This window comes from Delphinus delphis, chromosome 19, assembly GCF_949987515.2.
Source record: "Delphinus delphis chromosome 19, mDelDel1.2, whole genome shotgun sequence".
Taxonomy (NCBI): Eukaryota; Metazoa; Chordata; class Mammalia; order Artiodactyla; family Delphinidae; genus Delphinus; species Delphinus delphis.
Genome location: NC_082701.1, coordinates 625,315 through 641,429, shown reverse-complemented (window position 1 = coordinate 641,429; position 16,115 = coordinate 625,315). Strand labels below are relative to the sequence as shown.

Here is a 16,115-nt window from a genome sequence, read left to right as displayed (position 1 = left end):
CAGCAAAAAAAAAAAAAAAAAAAAAAAAAACTGGAAAGAGATAAAGAAGGATAAGTTTGTTAATAAAAGGAAAACCTGGGCTTCCCTGGTGGCGCAGTGGTTGCGAGTCTGCCTGCCGATGGGGGGAACACGGGTTCGAGACCTGGTCTGGGAGGATCCCACATACCACAGGGCAACTGGGCCCGTGAGCCACAACTACTGAGCCTGCGCGTCTGGAGCCCGCGCTCCGCAACAAGAGAGGCCGCGGCAGTGAGGGGCCCGCGCACCGCGATGAAGAGTGGTCCCCGCTCGCCGCAACGAGAGAAAGCCCTCGCGCAGAAACGAAGACCCAACACAGCCAAAAATAAATAAAAAATAAATAAAAATAAATAAATTTAAAAGGGAAATCTATACATTTCCCTTTCTGCAAATGCAGGTTTTCAAGGCAAGAGCAGAGCCTCAGAAAGAATGTCTGCAAACAGAACAATCACTAGTTCACTAGGTACAAAATGTAGGATACTTTTGAAGAATCCCATCACAGCTAGATAACTGGTCCAGGACCAAAAGTAAATACTGGAAGAAAAATGAAGTCAACAGTGTACCACCGAGGTGGCAGGGAGACTGGCCTGTACTAAGACATGTTCAGTAATAGATAATAAGGGAGGTGATTTGTAAGCACCATTCTCGTCCCACTGTGGACTTCCTTCTGCAACAGTGTAAGGATAACCGCCAGATCATCTTGAAATCAAGTCATGAAATATACTTTTATATTTTTAAAAATCAATTATTGTCCTAAATTAACTTTTCTTATTAATTTAGTCATGGGCCTCTTTTACTTCTAAAAAATTAAATCTTATTTGATTAGAGACAGACTTCAAAAAATAAAAATAAACTGTGACCAAATAGCAGGAACAAACAGTAGTAACTAAAATTTCTTCAATCTAAACTGAAGATGGTTTCTGTATCTCTGTCTTTTACATTTGTCTCCATTAGGGAAAAAAAATTATCTACCTCATAATTAACTTGGCTGGAATGAATCAGGCTGCATTTGTAAAGGTTGCAGAAGACCAATGAGCTGTGCCAAACATTACCACTACCACCTGGGCAGAAATTACATAAGTTTCTTTACATAACGAACAAAACAAAAATGTAAACAAAAGAAGAACTACTAGAAAAAAAATTGGAGATTCATTTTTTTAAGTCAGTAATTTGCCTCATACATTATTATTTTCCCTGTGGAAACCCAATTATTATCCTGCAAACAAGACCACTTTAGAAAGTAAATGCATTGTGACAAAAGAAAGAAAAAGCAGATTGATACATTATTAAAATAACTCACATGCCATACCCTGGCAGAGCCGGCCCCCTTCTCCTCAATGGACAGCACAGCTGTGGGGAAGACACTGCAGCTAGCACAAGTTACAGACCACTCTAGAGAGGGCGCCCATAAACTGACGGCCATGCTCATTACCCAACGTCCAGGCCACCCACAGGCTCACTGCAACCCAACTTTCCACCATTCCCACACAGGCCCCAGGGACCGTCAGGCCTCTGAGGCTCTGCCAATGCCCTTCCCTCTACCCAAATATCCTTTCCCTCCTCTCTCCGGACCTGAATCCTGCCCAGCTCTAAATGAACACTTCAAGGCCTATTTCCCTAAGAATGCCTCTCTCAAAACCAAAATTACTTCCTATAGAATGATCTGCCTCTTACTCATCCATTATCTTGGATTAAATACATCATGTAAGATGCCTTATCTGACGAACACAACTATTTTATAAATAGGAGTCATGTTTTATATCATCTATATCCCCATGACAACCATTCAGCTCACTAAAACCATTCAATAAATACTCTAATTGAATTTCCGAAAGAGTTGACCTAAAATAACCTAAATGCCAAGCATTCCAAGAACTGTCCTGAACCAAATTCACTTCTCATTCGAATGCCAATGTCATAGACAGGGATGTTGTATTGTCTTTAAATGTACTTGCCTTTATGCAAAACTAGAATCTCTGATGAATCTATGGGACACACATGTAAAATATTCTGCAAAGTAAAAAAGCTTTATTTATTGTACTGTGCTTAATATTCAGCCAGACCTGCATTTTTGTCTAAAACTTATAAAATTACTGAGTATGCAAGAAGCATTAGAAGAGAGACTAAGTCTATTGAGAAGAAAACTGGAAGCGAAGGTCATCAATCATTTTCTACTCTGAATAATCTCTTTCATAAAGAGGTAAATTCTCCTAAATTCCAGAATGAATGGAATTCAATACAGCAAAGTAAAATGCTTTAAATACATAAAATAAATATCTTGATGGACCTTCCACCATGTGTTTTAGTAACTTAAATTATTAAAAAAAAAAAACCCTAAATTTAAGAAAAGTTATATCAAGAGCTAAAATTGAGATTTTTTTTTCCATCTATTACTTTGATTTTCCTGGCCCATTTTTGAGAATGGTCAGCATTCTGGATCAATAATTCCAAATTATTTCTTGAAGAGAGATTCCTCCCAAGTCATTTAACATGCTTACTAATCAATAAAGATATGAAAAAACAAAAAACCCATATTTATGAAGCAAGCAAATTATATTAAAAGACTGACTTTGAGAAAAAGTTGCTGCTTGCCAAGAAAATTTTATTATTATAAAACATTTTCTGTCATTTGTATTTCTTCATTTTCCCTTCCAGATTATCTGTGTAGCCTTGTAAACACATCATAATCCAAAGCAGTTGAGCTTTATAAATAAAATGTAAATCAACGCAAGAGAGCCAACTGCATAATTAACACAAAAGCATACCGGGCTTCCCTGGTGGCGCAGTGGTTGAGAGTCCGCCTGCCGATGCAGGGGACACGGGTTCGAGCCCCGGTCCAGGAAGATCCCACATGCCGCGGAGCAACTAAGCCCGTACGCCACAACTACTGAGCCTGCGCTCTAGAGCCCACGAGCCACAACTACTGAGGCTACACACTGCAACTACTGAAGCCCACGCACTCTAGGGCCTGTGTGCCACAACTACTGAGCCTGGGTGCTGCAATTACTGAAGCCCACGCACCTAGAGCCCGTGCTCCGCAACAAGAGAAGCCACCACAATGAGAAGTCCGCACACCACAACGAAGAGTAGCCCCCACATGCCACAACTAGAGAAGGCCCACGTGCAGCAACAAAGACCCAACACAGCCAAAAATAAACAATAATAAAAAATAAATAAATAAAGGCATCATCACATAAAAACAAATGAGGAAATAATTTTTTAAAAAAAGAATAACTGGTGGGGCAATGGTTAAGAATCCGCCTGCCAGTGCAGGGGACACGGGTTTGAGCCCTGGTCCGGAAAGATCCCGCATGCTGCAGAGCAACTAAGCCCGTGCGCCACAACTGCTGAAGCCCGCACGCCTAGAGCCTGTGCTCCGCAACAAGAGAAGCCACCACAGTGAGAAGTACACGCACCGCAATGAAGAGTAGCCCCTGCTTGCCGCAACTAGAGAAAGCCCGCACACAGCAACAAAGACCCAACGCAGCCAAAAATAAATAAATTAAATAAATAAATTAAAAAAAAAAAGAAACTAAAGAAATAAAATATATTTTGGGGAGAAATAGGAAAAATTATACATGGACTTGATATCTGATAGTATAACTATTAGTATTACTGAATTATCTTCTTAGGTGTGATAATGGTATTATGTTTATGAAGAAATATGTCCTCATTCTTAGGAGACACATGGTGAAGTATGAATGAAATGCCATCTAAGATGTCTGCCACTTACTTTCACCTGGCTCAGGAAAAAGAAAAATTCTAGCTATTTGACAGAGAAAGAGAGACAAGGCAAATTATGACATAACGCTAACAATTGGGTATTAATTATACTATTCTTACAACTTTGCTGTAGGCGTAAAGATTTTCATAATATAAATTAAACTAACAGTTTTCTTTAACTTAAAAAAGATTCAAAACCCAAACTAATCCAGAAGTTATAATCTTCTCGTAAATATATTTTATTTTATGCTGCTTAATTCATCTCCTCCAAATTAAAAAAAAAAGATTGAAAAGGGGTGACTTATTTTACATAGTAAGGAATTATAGCTAACATCCAGGAGTAATATTTAGGTTTCCTTCAAATTGATATTGAATACAGTCTTTTTAATCATCTGAGCAGTTTATACTGATCTTGGGCTCATTAATTGCTAACTTACCTAGTTTTTTTAAATAAATATGTTTATTTGTGTGGGGTTTTTTTTTTTTTTTGCGGTACGCGGGCCTCTCACTGTTGTGGCCTCTCCCGTTGCGGAGCACAGGCTCCGGACGCGCAGGCTCAGCGGCCATGGCTCACGGGCCCAGCCGCTCCACGCCATGTGGGATCTTCTCGGACCGGGGCACGAACCCGAGCCCCCTGCATCGGCAGGCGGACCCCCAACCGCTGCGCCACCAGGGAAGTCCAGTATGTTTATTTGAATACAATTACCTTATCCCTTAAAGAAGCCAGAAAGAAGATTAAATAACCCAAAGACACAGTTGGAAACTGTAAAGAGGTATAAGAAATAGAGTCACTGGCAGAAGAGAAGAGCAGATCTCTTACAAAGCTGCATTCCATGTACCCTGCCTGGGTCAGACATAGTTCATCTTGAGCCAAAGATCCAGTAGACACCCATCTGCCCAAAATGCCTTTTTCCAACTGAGAAAGAAGTGAAAATGCTAAGACATATGAGAACATTCGTTGCTGTCCACAGCTAACTGAATTAGAAATCTTTCATACCATTTCTAGTCCTGAAATTCTATTATTCTACATAAAACACCTTTAAAAACAAGTATATATTATCATTTCACACCCATTAGGATGGCTACTATCAAAAAAATAGAAAATAACTGTTGGTGAGGGTGTGGAGAAATTGGAACCCTTTTACATTTCTGGTGGACATAAAATGGTGCTACTGCTATGGAATACAAATACGGGGATTCCTCAAAAACTTAAACACAGAATTACCATATGATCTAACAATTCCACTTCTGGGCATTTCCCAAAAGAACTGAAAGTAGGGACCTGAACAGATATGTATACACCCAAGTTCACAGCAACATAATTCACAACAGCCAAAAGGTGGAAGCAACCCGAGTGTCTATCAAAAAAATGGATGACTTTTTAAAAATATATTTACATACAATGGTATATTATTTAGCCTTAAAAAGGAAGAAAATGCTGCCACATGCTACAATATGGATGAACCTTGAAGACATGCTACGTGAAATAAGCCAGTCGCAAAAAGACAAATATTGTATCAGTGCCCTTACATGAGGTACCTATGGTATGAATGGACCCTATTCAAATTCTTAGAAACAGAAAGTAGAATGATGTTTGCCAGGTGCTTGAGGGAGAGGGGAATGGAGGGTTAGTGTTTAATGAGTACAAAACTGCAATTTGGGAAGATGACAAAGTTCCGGAGATGGATGGTGGTGCTGGCTGTGCAACAATGTGAATGCACTTAATGACACCGAATTGTATGCTAAAATGATTAAAATGGTAAATTTTATGTTACGTATATTTTAACAATATTAAAAAAAACCCCACAAGTATGCAAGCCATAATACCCTCCTAACCCTCCTTAAAAGGAGTGAGACCCATGTCCTAATCCCGATGCAAACTTAAGGAATGCTCACTGCCCATTTCCCAATCTTCCCTGCCCATGAAGGAGAAACAAGAGCTGGCAGGTCAGCGCCAGAGCCAGGGGCAGGAAATTGGTCCTGATGTTCGTCCCAATGAATAAACTCAGAAAAGCCAAAACAGAGGGTAAGGCCCAAGGTGACTGACAGAGGCAGGCCAGGGAAGAGAAGGCAAAGGCAGAAGGAAGGAAATCCTTGAGAACATGGGCAGCTGGTGAGACTGGGAAGGGACACCACAGCTGTGCGCAAAAGGAGGAGCAGAGAACAGGGGAAATCAGAGAAGGGAACTGCCCCAAGGTAAGGAGAGAGCAGCAGGAGAAAAAGAAGAATTGTAAACAAGAAGGGCTTCATTCAAGAAGCCATTCTTCCCAAGTACCAGCAGGAAAATGACTTCCTTCCACTGAGGTGGCCATTTGTATCTAAAGAAACCAAGAAAGTTGGTGAAGCCTATAAAAAGTTAGGAAGAAAAATACTTGTCTATGTAAGAATATTAATATACCCCCATCCACAGAGAACTGTGTACTGCCATTTTTTTCATTTGTTTTTGTCTTTTTTCTCCCACAAGAAGAGAACACTTACTTGTTTAGGGATAATTTCAATCAGGGCCTACCTTTTTTATTTGTATCAAACACTAGTACGCCATGAATGAGCTGAAGCGTTCTAATGGCACAGGGGTAAGAGTATAGGCTTGAAGCCAGCTCTGCCTCAGTATGAATCCTGGCATTGTGACCTGAGGCAATCTGCTTAAACATTTGCTTTGATTTCCAAATCTGCAAAATGGGAATAATAACAGTGCTACACTTCAAGGCATTGCTGCAAGAATTAAATAGGGTAAAATATGAAAGCACTTAGAACAGTGTCTGGCCCACACTAATCACTATTAAGGTATTAGCTTCCTATTATACTCCAGACCTAGAACATGAGCTCCAGGAAAGCTGAGATTTTGTCTGTTTTGTTCCCTGTTGAAGCCTCAGGTACCTCACATAATTCTTTGCTGAATAATAAAAATGTACTGAATGCCAGCAACACAGAAGCCCAAAGGAACAGCATCACCTTTCTGTTATTACCAACAACTAAAACCTGCGTCACTTCAGGCTCACAGTTCACAGAGGGTTTTCTACACCTTATCTCAGGTGATTCTGTGACGCTGCCATTATTACCTCCGTCTCACAGACAAACGAAGGTTCAGAAGACGTAAGTGATTTGCCCAGGAATTCTGGCAATTAATACTACTTCTGTTCACTCTAGACCCCCACCCAGAAAGCTCAGAACATACCCTACTGAACTGTTCAATTCTCCTTAACTACAGATACCCAGAGTTCAGGTTCACCAAAACACTCTATCCGATTTACTTCAATATAACTGATGGAGAGGGAGGAAACAGATGAAACAGCATTAGTAACTATTAAAGTTGAACAACGGGTACAGTGGGACTGATTATACCCTTTCCACTTCTATACATCTGGAATTTTCCATAATAAAAAAAATGTAATTAAGAAATAAACTCTTCACTCCCAACATAAGCTCTGCCACTTCCAGCTTCCTATTGAGCACACCTGGGTGCGAGGAAAACACCGCAGAGAAGATTCTCAGTCTGAGGCAGTGAAGAGAGTGCTGGACTGGGAATCAGGCAGCTGCAGTCTACACTCTGCTTTATCTAACTGTGAGACCTCACTGGTCCCTCTAGTTCCTCTGGGCCCTGAACTTCCTCATCTGTTCCTTCCAGGGTTAAGATTCTGATTTCACCTTTCTACTAGTTCCTTAAACTCACAAAACCAAACTCGTCTTTTCTCTATCCTAAACCCCTAAGGCCTGTTCTTCCTCCTGACTTCTGTATTCCTGCTGCCCCATTCTGCCAGCCATCCAACCATAAAAACCTCACCATCATCTCTGACTTGAGACATAGAACTGACTGTTCGCTTCCCCTCCTACCTAATCAGTCACCACATCTCTCTGTTCAACCTCCAAAATACCTCTTGACTCCACCACCTCCTTTCATCCCCAAGTACACCAACTCAGGCACTCATCATCCCTCACCTGGAGTAATACCAGGAACCCAACTGAAAACGCTGTCTCTAGTTTCTCCTCACTGACAATCCATCATATTCATTCTCCAAAACCCAGTCACGACCTCTCAACAGCCGCACTGTCCGCTACGTTCCTTCATGTAACCCAGGGTCCGGGTAATTTGGATACGCAGTTTCCGGACAGCCACCTCATTTCCGACACCACCCCTCAGCCTTTGCTCAAGCTACCCTTCCCTCCAGAATGCCCCCTTCTTGCCATGGCGCCTCAATTTCACAGTGGTGCAATTTAAATGCCACCTCCTCAGTTGAAGTGTTAGCTTATACCCCCAAGGGGGCAGTATCACTCCCTCCACTGAACCCCTAAGCACCTTGTCTGAACCCCTCTTACAGCACCCTTCAAATTCCTATTAGTCCTTTCTTGTTTTGGTGCCCCTACTCTCTCTACTAGATGATTCGTTCCTTGTCAGAGGAAATGATGTTTTATTCATCTTTGTATCCTTCAGAACAGAGCTTCTCAAAGTGCCGTGGCACTGCGGTATGCCGTGAATGAGCTAAAGACGTTCTAGTCAGTGATCCCCTCAGCCCTCCACAAAGCGACTTCAGAGCCAAAGTCCCAACAAGTCAAGCCTCTAGCAGCCTCAAGCAGCCTCCTCCTTCAACCAAGTATATGCCATGATGACTTGAGAAGCACTAAGAGGACGCAACACGTGGTACACACGGATGCGTACTAAACATTTGCCGAACTGAATCTTGGAATAACTCACCTGTTCCCCTTCAACCACTATTCTCAAGAAAATTTACCATCTAGACTAGACTCTCTCTGAACATTCTCACTGAACATGTTCTGATCATCTTTTTAAGAAGCACCTGTTTATTAGCTGGTTATACGTGCCTTACCATCCAAAGCCCACATCGATAGTTTACTGATTAAAATAGCAAAGGATATGAACAAACAATTCACCATGAAGAGACTCAAAGAGAAAAATTCAACGTTATAGAACAAAGAAGTACAAATGCCACTTTACACTATTAAATAAGCAAAAACTTTTAAGGAAAAAATGTATTTATATCCAGTTGTGGTGAAACAGGTTCGTCTGTATATCTGTTAGTAGTACAAACTGGTATAACATTCTTAAAAAACAGTATGGCGATATATATCAAAAGCCATAAAAACATTCATACCATTTAACACAATAATGCATTCAAAAATTTATCCTAGAGATATAATGAGCCAGAAAAAAATACAATATCTACAATAACATAGATTCAAGTATTAACTGAAAACCAGCCAGCAACATAAACATCTAACATAAAAAGATTGAAGTAAATTACTGACGGCATGACTTGATGAAATATTTTGCAGTCTCTCAAAGTGTAATCATGTCAATTAAAATTGTGACAACTATAACATGGAAATGTTTCATAATCTAATAAATAAGAAAAATTCAAATTATATGCATCATAATTAAAAATGAGTACAATAATATATATGTGTGTGTGTGTGTGTGTGTATATATAGATATATATCTATACATATATATTTTTTTAACAGAATGCCAAAAAGAAAATCAACTGTTTTAGGGGTAGTAACCCAAATACTTAACAATTTACTTAATAACAATTCTTAAATTATTTTGTAATTTAAGAGAGAAAGTTCTACCATACTGAGGAAACTAGGGGTCCCAGGATGCAAACTCGATATACTCTCAGGAAGAGGACCACACCTCTCTTTTACTGCTCACTTTGGCCTTAACTGAGAACGCTCATGCACTTCTTATCACAATGACCTATGACAACCCAGACCCCAGCTTTCCAAGGACCAAGAAACCAGCTCAACTAGTCTTCTGATCACCCCCATGAACCTGCGGGGGATGAATGTGCAAACTACCCTAACTCAAGAAACAACAATGTTTTACTTTAGCAATCAATAAGTAGCCAAGCCTAAGTTTAATTATAAACCCTAAAAGTATATAGCATTGTCTCATTAAAGTCTCTGGGACTAGTATTAAAAATGTATCAAAAAATAATTTTAGCACTGATGCCCCACAAGGACAATATTAAAACAGTCTTCTGTTTTTCTGTAGTATTACCGTTTTCTTAGTTTAATACTGAATGGCCAAGATACTATAATGGACCAAGAAGATTACTAACTGTGAAATAATAAATACTCAAGACTAAAATGTTATTCTTAGGGCATTTCAGCAAAAAACAAATAATTTGAAGGACTAATACAACCATTAGGAAAAAAGTTTAACCTTTTGTTTCCTTTGATATGTTCTTGGCATCTAGATCCTCAAACATGCAGATATATACAGTCATTCATGACAATACACACATAGTAGATAACAGGAAAAACAAACAATTTAATACTTAACCCGTTCATCAGAGCACTGGGTGATCAACACTCAAGAATGCTGACACAAAAACTGAAGGACCTCTGAAGATCCAATCATATGCAGATAGGTTGAATCCTTGTGCAGTTACTCATTCAAAACAGAAGTGGAAGATTAACCTACCCGCACTTCTCCTCAAACAAACTGACAAAGCGTCAGGCAGTCTGTTTGGAGTAGGTTCACCATCATCCAGTCTGCTCCAGAAGTAGCCAATTCAGTCAGGTCACCACTGCTGCACCAGTGCCCTACTTCCTCCACCTTGTCCCACCTCATCTTGCTGACCAGACACCCTCCTCTAGATTAAGTCTCTTTTGTCTTTTCCTCAGGCATTATCAAGTTCTTGCTTTGTAAATAAGGCTCTCCCAGACCTTACTCACCTGCAGTTCACTGCACTGGGTATCACCCAAATAGCCCATCAGAGCTCTTTATAATTTCTGAAAGAGAGAGAAGGAACCTTTTAATACATACTAGAAAACACCACTGCTGATGTATCAGTTCTGAAGCATTTGTATCCAGTGGTCACAGCATATGGTCCTTTGGTCCACAGTACTTCAATAAAATGTAGCATAACCAGCCAGGACCAAGAGTCCTGAGATAAGGGTCCAGAGATAAAAGTTTGGTTTAATGTTGCTACTAATCAGCTGTGTGACCTTGGGCAAGTCACTTGACTTCTCCAGGCCTCAATTTCCTCATCTGGAAAATAAGACAGACTAGATAGAAGCAGCAGAGCATACTGCAATGGAAAGAGAACGCCCTTTCCAAGGCACAACGCCAGCACCACTACTTACTAGTCTTGCGACGTTATGTTCGTTAATTCACATTTAACCTAAATTTCCTCTGCAAAGCAGAAATAACAGCTATCTTGGAGTTGTTCTGAAAACTAAAGGAAAGATAATGAGTTATAACAAGCCTATAGTAAGTATACTGTGCATCTCATCATAAAATTCCACAGATGATAATTACCAACATTACTCCCAGCCCTAAGGTTATGTGAATTCAATTTCCAATTATTTATTTCCTTACAAGATCAACAAATCAAAACTTTACCAACCTGACAATGCAATTAACTGTTTGAGTGTTTCACTAACAATTCAATTACAGTTATCTTAAACTAATGGAAGTTTAAGATTATCAATATTAATTAACATTACAGGAAATAAGGGCGGAATCCCTGCCTGACATCTAAACGGGTACAGTGGCCATGCCTTCCCTGACTTCTCCCTCTGCTTTCACTACTGCCCGGGCACCTAGGCAAGAGAGGTCTTCCAAACACCACGTAACACCAACTGCTTTCTACGGTCAGATTAGGGGGACACGGCTAAAGATGGAGGAAGGAGAGCAGAGGCTTTTTATCTTTTTTCCTACATACACTTAGCACTGCTCCGATCTGTTTACCATAGCATGCATCAGTTTTACATAAAAATAATAATCTTTTTAACTATATTAGTTACACATATTGCCTACTGAAAGGAAGCTCGCCTCACAGGAATATTTTCACCACAAGGAGAATATCGACAGAAGAAAGCAAAAAGGCAAATTCAGATGTTCCGAGAACACCTAAAATATGGCACAGAAATAACAAAAATCACAAACATTCACACGTCACAATGGTTTACTCAAAAAAATTTGCCGTGCATTCTTTGAAGAACCTAATGATGAATCAGAGTTTTTGAGAGTCAAAACAAGTTGAACACACAAATTCTGGCTTTACCATACAACTTCCTGCCCCTGGAGAAACTGACCCAGTACAATTTACACCAGGAAACAAGTTGGCATGACTCTTCAGTAGTACGCTGAAAAACTTTCAATTTGCTTTATACAATTGGTAGCTTTTAAAATAAAGATATATACATATATAAATATACATGTACACATATATATACATATAAATTAAAAATCTTCATGTTATATCTACTATTTATTTTTGAAAGAGGAATATTAACTCTATTAAATTCAGTGTAGCTCAAAAGGATAATCTCAGCCACCGGTGAAGGGACAGACCACTAAGTTTTACGCTGCTCCTAGCCAATGCTACCGAAGCCATCCCGACTACACCCAGCAATTTAAATGAACTACAAGCTGCTGTGGCCACACTCTCCACACATATCATACTTCTCTCCTAGAAAACAATTCAAACTATTACTTAGAAATCAAATTATATTTGCGTGTATACTTCTCCAAGTTTATGGAAATAAACAGCCATAACAATTTGTTTATAATTTTTTAAGTAGCTCCTCCCCATCTCTTGTTTACCGACAAGTTGATAAACTTGGCCCCAAATCTACTATGCATTTAAAACAACAAGCAAAGGACCTTACTACTTGTGCTGGGCCTGCATTTAGAATCTTAAATATAATTTGATAATTATATTATAGACTATAGATAATTATAGACTAATTTGCATTTAATATCAATACCATGCCTACTTCTTAAACAGAGAGCAAAAATGCATGTGTAAGATCTGGTCTACTTATTTGTAGGTCCCTCTGCAATATTCTTAGCCTTTCATGAATATGCTCTATATTTTTAAACTACACAAGGCCTTTGCAAGTAGGAATGATTTCCCCTGTTATTTTGGCATCACTCCCTTCTCCAGTAAAACACTAGACTGTCCATAAATGTATACAGACTTTAAAACAATGTAGATTGAATACTTATGGTATTAGAAATGAAACTTCTTGCTAACAACTGCAAAAATCAAGCACACCAGCTGATAGAGGCACTTACTGACTCCCCAAAACTCCCGCCTTACCTAAAAATAGTGTCCCAGCTTCCCAGCCAAAAGGACAGACTAAAAAAGCTGTGTCTTCATTCAGCTCAAAGACACAGACCCCCGCTTCACCACAAACTTCAATACTATGGCATTTCCCATTTTAGAATGCTTCGTGTGACAACCTGTTCGGTGGCCAACCACCAACTTCACTTCGAAGTGAATACTAACACTTCACATGGTCTACATGTGTGAAAATTGTGGAAAATGTCTTGACACAGCTCAGGCCAAACAACACTAGCCACACAAGATTACCTATTTCTAAATATTCCCTTTTGGATTATAAACAAACATCTCCATAGGCCCAAAAGTAGATCATTGGTTCTTTCCACAAAGTAATATGTATTAAAAAAAAAAAGATAAAAGGTACAGTTTGGGAGGTCTAAGGCATGAATATGCCTCCATCTGTAAGCTGAAAATAAATAAATTTTAAAATTCATATTTGCTCTGCTAAGAATAAAAATAAATGTAATACACACAAGCACTTCTGAGTTTCAAACACAAGCAAATGTGGTGTGTGCACTTACGAAAAGATCTTGGTTTATGTCCACCTTCCTCTCCCAAGTTTTTTTTTTAAGGCAAAAATGTCAATTGTATGCCTCAATCTGGAATAAAATAAAGCACAGCTTACTCTTCTTAAACAGATGTGTGATAGAGATGAAAACTTTGTGAGTGGACTTCAAAATTCAAAGGCTACCCAGATGTGTTAAAGGAAAAAAAAAAAAAACGCTGCAGTAACCAATCTACCATAACAACTTACATTTTCTCAATAAACCATAGTAAAATATTTTACAAACACACTCACACACACTGTAGTATAGTACATCTACGATGACTAAAATAAAAAATAAATAAAAAGATATATTTTTAAAGTTGAGAAAATTGCTTGTGAAGAATGTAAAATTAGCAAACCACTCTCCTTCTCACCAGTACAGAATACTGACTGTTCATTGACACTATATTAATAATGTTCTATAAATCCAAAGCCTTATAAGTTAGATTAAATAAAGCAACACTCTGAATTCACACACTACATGTGACCAGAAGATAATGACAAGCCAGTCTCATCCCTAATAACCTATAACCAAAATGCAACACTATCATTTTTATTTCCAAATAATTATGAGAGAGACAAGCACTGTTCCATTTTTCAGAAAATAAAAGCAGGATGTGCCTGAAATAACGCTTTCCAATGGAAAGGGTGTACTTTACACGAGTCCCACAAACTGCAGACATACAAAATCCACATACACAATCACTAACACTCAATGCAGACTAAGTGATGGACACCAAAGCACAGATAAAATTAAGACATTCAATTAAAGTTACACAAGGGAATTTAAATAGGCAAACTATAATTACCCCTGGTGAAGATACTAATCAAGGATGGCTGCAAATAACACTTGGCTCTGGATAAGCTCCAGTAGCTGAAAAGTTTGGTATACTTGACACAGTTGTCCTTTCCAAATCTAGCCCTGCCTCTACTCCCATTTGACTGAGTGAGTGATTTGGAAATAAAGATGGCCCCATCAAATTACTTAGTTTCAGTCTCACCCTCATGACTTGATTAAAATAAAGAAGGAAAAAAGGTAAATCATTTTTAACTGCAGTCTCACCTTACACATCTCACCAGCACTGTAGTTCTTTAGTGATCAATTACTTCATCCAATTCCTGAGATAAACAGAAAAGTATAATGTGTCTATACAACACCAGTAAGAGACATGATCAGTAGCAAACATTCTATCAGCCTGAAGTGAAAGGGCATATAAATTTCAAATGGAAAAAGTTACCAAAATGGTATACAGTATGCAGCTTTGTAAATGAGTCTGTTTGCTTTACTTTAAAACAAAAACATTTCCTCTCTGTGTGATGAAAGAATAATTATAAAGTGCTCTTAAAATCCAAACATAAAAATGTCATATCTGACTGACCTTACTTTCAAAACATGAAATGAAAAAAAAGGAGAAAAAAGAAGAGATGAAGGAGAAGAAATCCATTCATAAGAGTTTAAGAGAGGGCAAAATTAACAACTAGCCAGGACGACGCCTTCCTCCCCCTCCCCCCGCCCGACTCCAGGAATCCACTGTCTCTGGAGTTCCACATCTATTAACGATTTGCCTGAAAAGTGTAAGTGGTGAGGGTGAAGGAACAACAATTTTGAGTTTCAAACAAAACCTGAGGGTCTCAATCCAAGAAGAATCCTAAGACCCTGACTTCCAACCCTGGCTGGAGGATCCTCAGCAAAGGGGAGGGTGCAGAAGCCTCAAATAATTTGGGGGGAGAGCAATCAAAGTTCCTTAGATAAAACTGCGGTCCCTTAGCTCAAGAAAAGGGAAGTCTTGAAGGAATCTCCAGGAAAGAATCCTCTGTTTTTATTTTTGTTGATGTGCTTGTGGGCCAATGAGAATTTCCGAGGAGGGGGCGGAGAAAGGGGGTAAAGAAAGTAAAGCTCAGGCAACAGCCCTTGGCGGGGGAGGGAGGGGTGCACCCCTGACCCACTTTTCCCCGCGCCCACCCTCCGGCCCCCGCCCCACCCCGCGTGGAAGTCCGAGCCCAGAGGGGGCAATCGAGCGGGGCGTGGGAGGCCTGCACGCTCCCCACCCCCAGCCGCGACCCGGAGGAGGCGAGCGTGCAAGGCGGCTCGACTCCCCCTCCCGGAGTGCCGTGGGCTGGACAAACCTCCCTCAGGCTCGCGGCCGGGGTCTGCGAGGCCCCCTCCACGGCCTGGGCCGAGGGCTCCGCGGCCCCCAGCGGAGGGGAAGGGGGCCAGGGAGGGGAAGAAGCTGTAAACAGCCCCAGCGTCCGGGCCTCGCCTCGAAGAGCCCCGCTTCCCAGGCCCCGCCGCGGGCCGTCTGGGCCCCAGGCCCGCCCCGGGGCCGCCCTTCCCGGGACTCGGAGGACCGGAGGGGAGTCCGGTCCCCTCTCCGGAGGGCTCCGGCAGCTCGCGGAGCGGTCCCAGCAGCAGAGAAGGGGGAAGTCAGGACTTACCTGTCATTACTTTCTACGCCATCTTGGATCCACTTGTCAACGTCCCCACAAAGCATTATGGGTAAGAAAGAGCCTTTAAAGTGACTCCCCCCCTCCCTCGGCCTCGGACTCCCGCCTCCCGCCGCCGGCGCCGCCCCTCGGGCCGCACCTCCCGCCCGGAAAGTTGCCCCGGGTGGCTGGGAGGCCCAGGGGCCCGCAGCCCGGCCCTCCTCCCTCCCCCGTACTGTTTGCCTTTAAAATTCCCCCCCTCCATGTTTAAAAACGTGGCTTTGGGTCTTTCCCGTCGCTCCTGCCCC

At 40.8% G+C, this 16,115-nt stretch overlaps 1 protein-coding gene across 7 annotated transcripts in view; it reads right to left on the bottom strand.

Annotated features, from left to right (window-relative positions):
- The window catches only part of HELZ (helicase with zinc finger), a 155,838-nt gene extending 139,964 nt beyond the window's left edge, over nucleotides 1–15,874 (bottom strand). For 2 of the 7 annotated variants that reach the window (XM_059998650.1, XM_059998657.1), the window contains exons 1-3: nucleotides 15,820–15,861; nucleotides 14,447–14,502; nucleotides 10,438–10,494 (exon numbers count right to left, since the gene is read on the bottom strand). The gene's annotated coding sequence lies outside the window, so the exon portion shown is untranslated. Of the gene's footprint in view, nucleotides 1–10,437; nucleotides 10,812–10,848; nucleotides 10,941–13,357; nucleotides 13,436–14,446; nucleotides 14,503–15,819 lie in introns of those variants that run through there. The other 5 variants (XM_059998652.1, XM_059998654.1, XM_059998655.1 and 2 more) reach the window with 5 other exon arrangements.
- Between the last annotated feature and the right edge of the window lie 241 nt (nucleotides 15,875–16,115).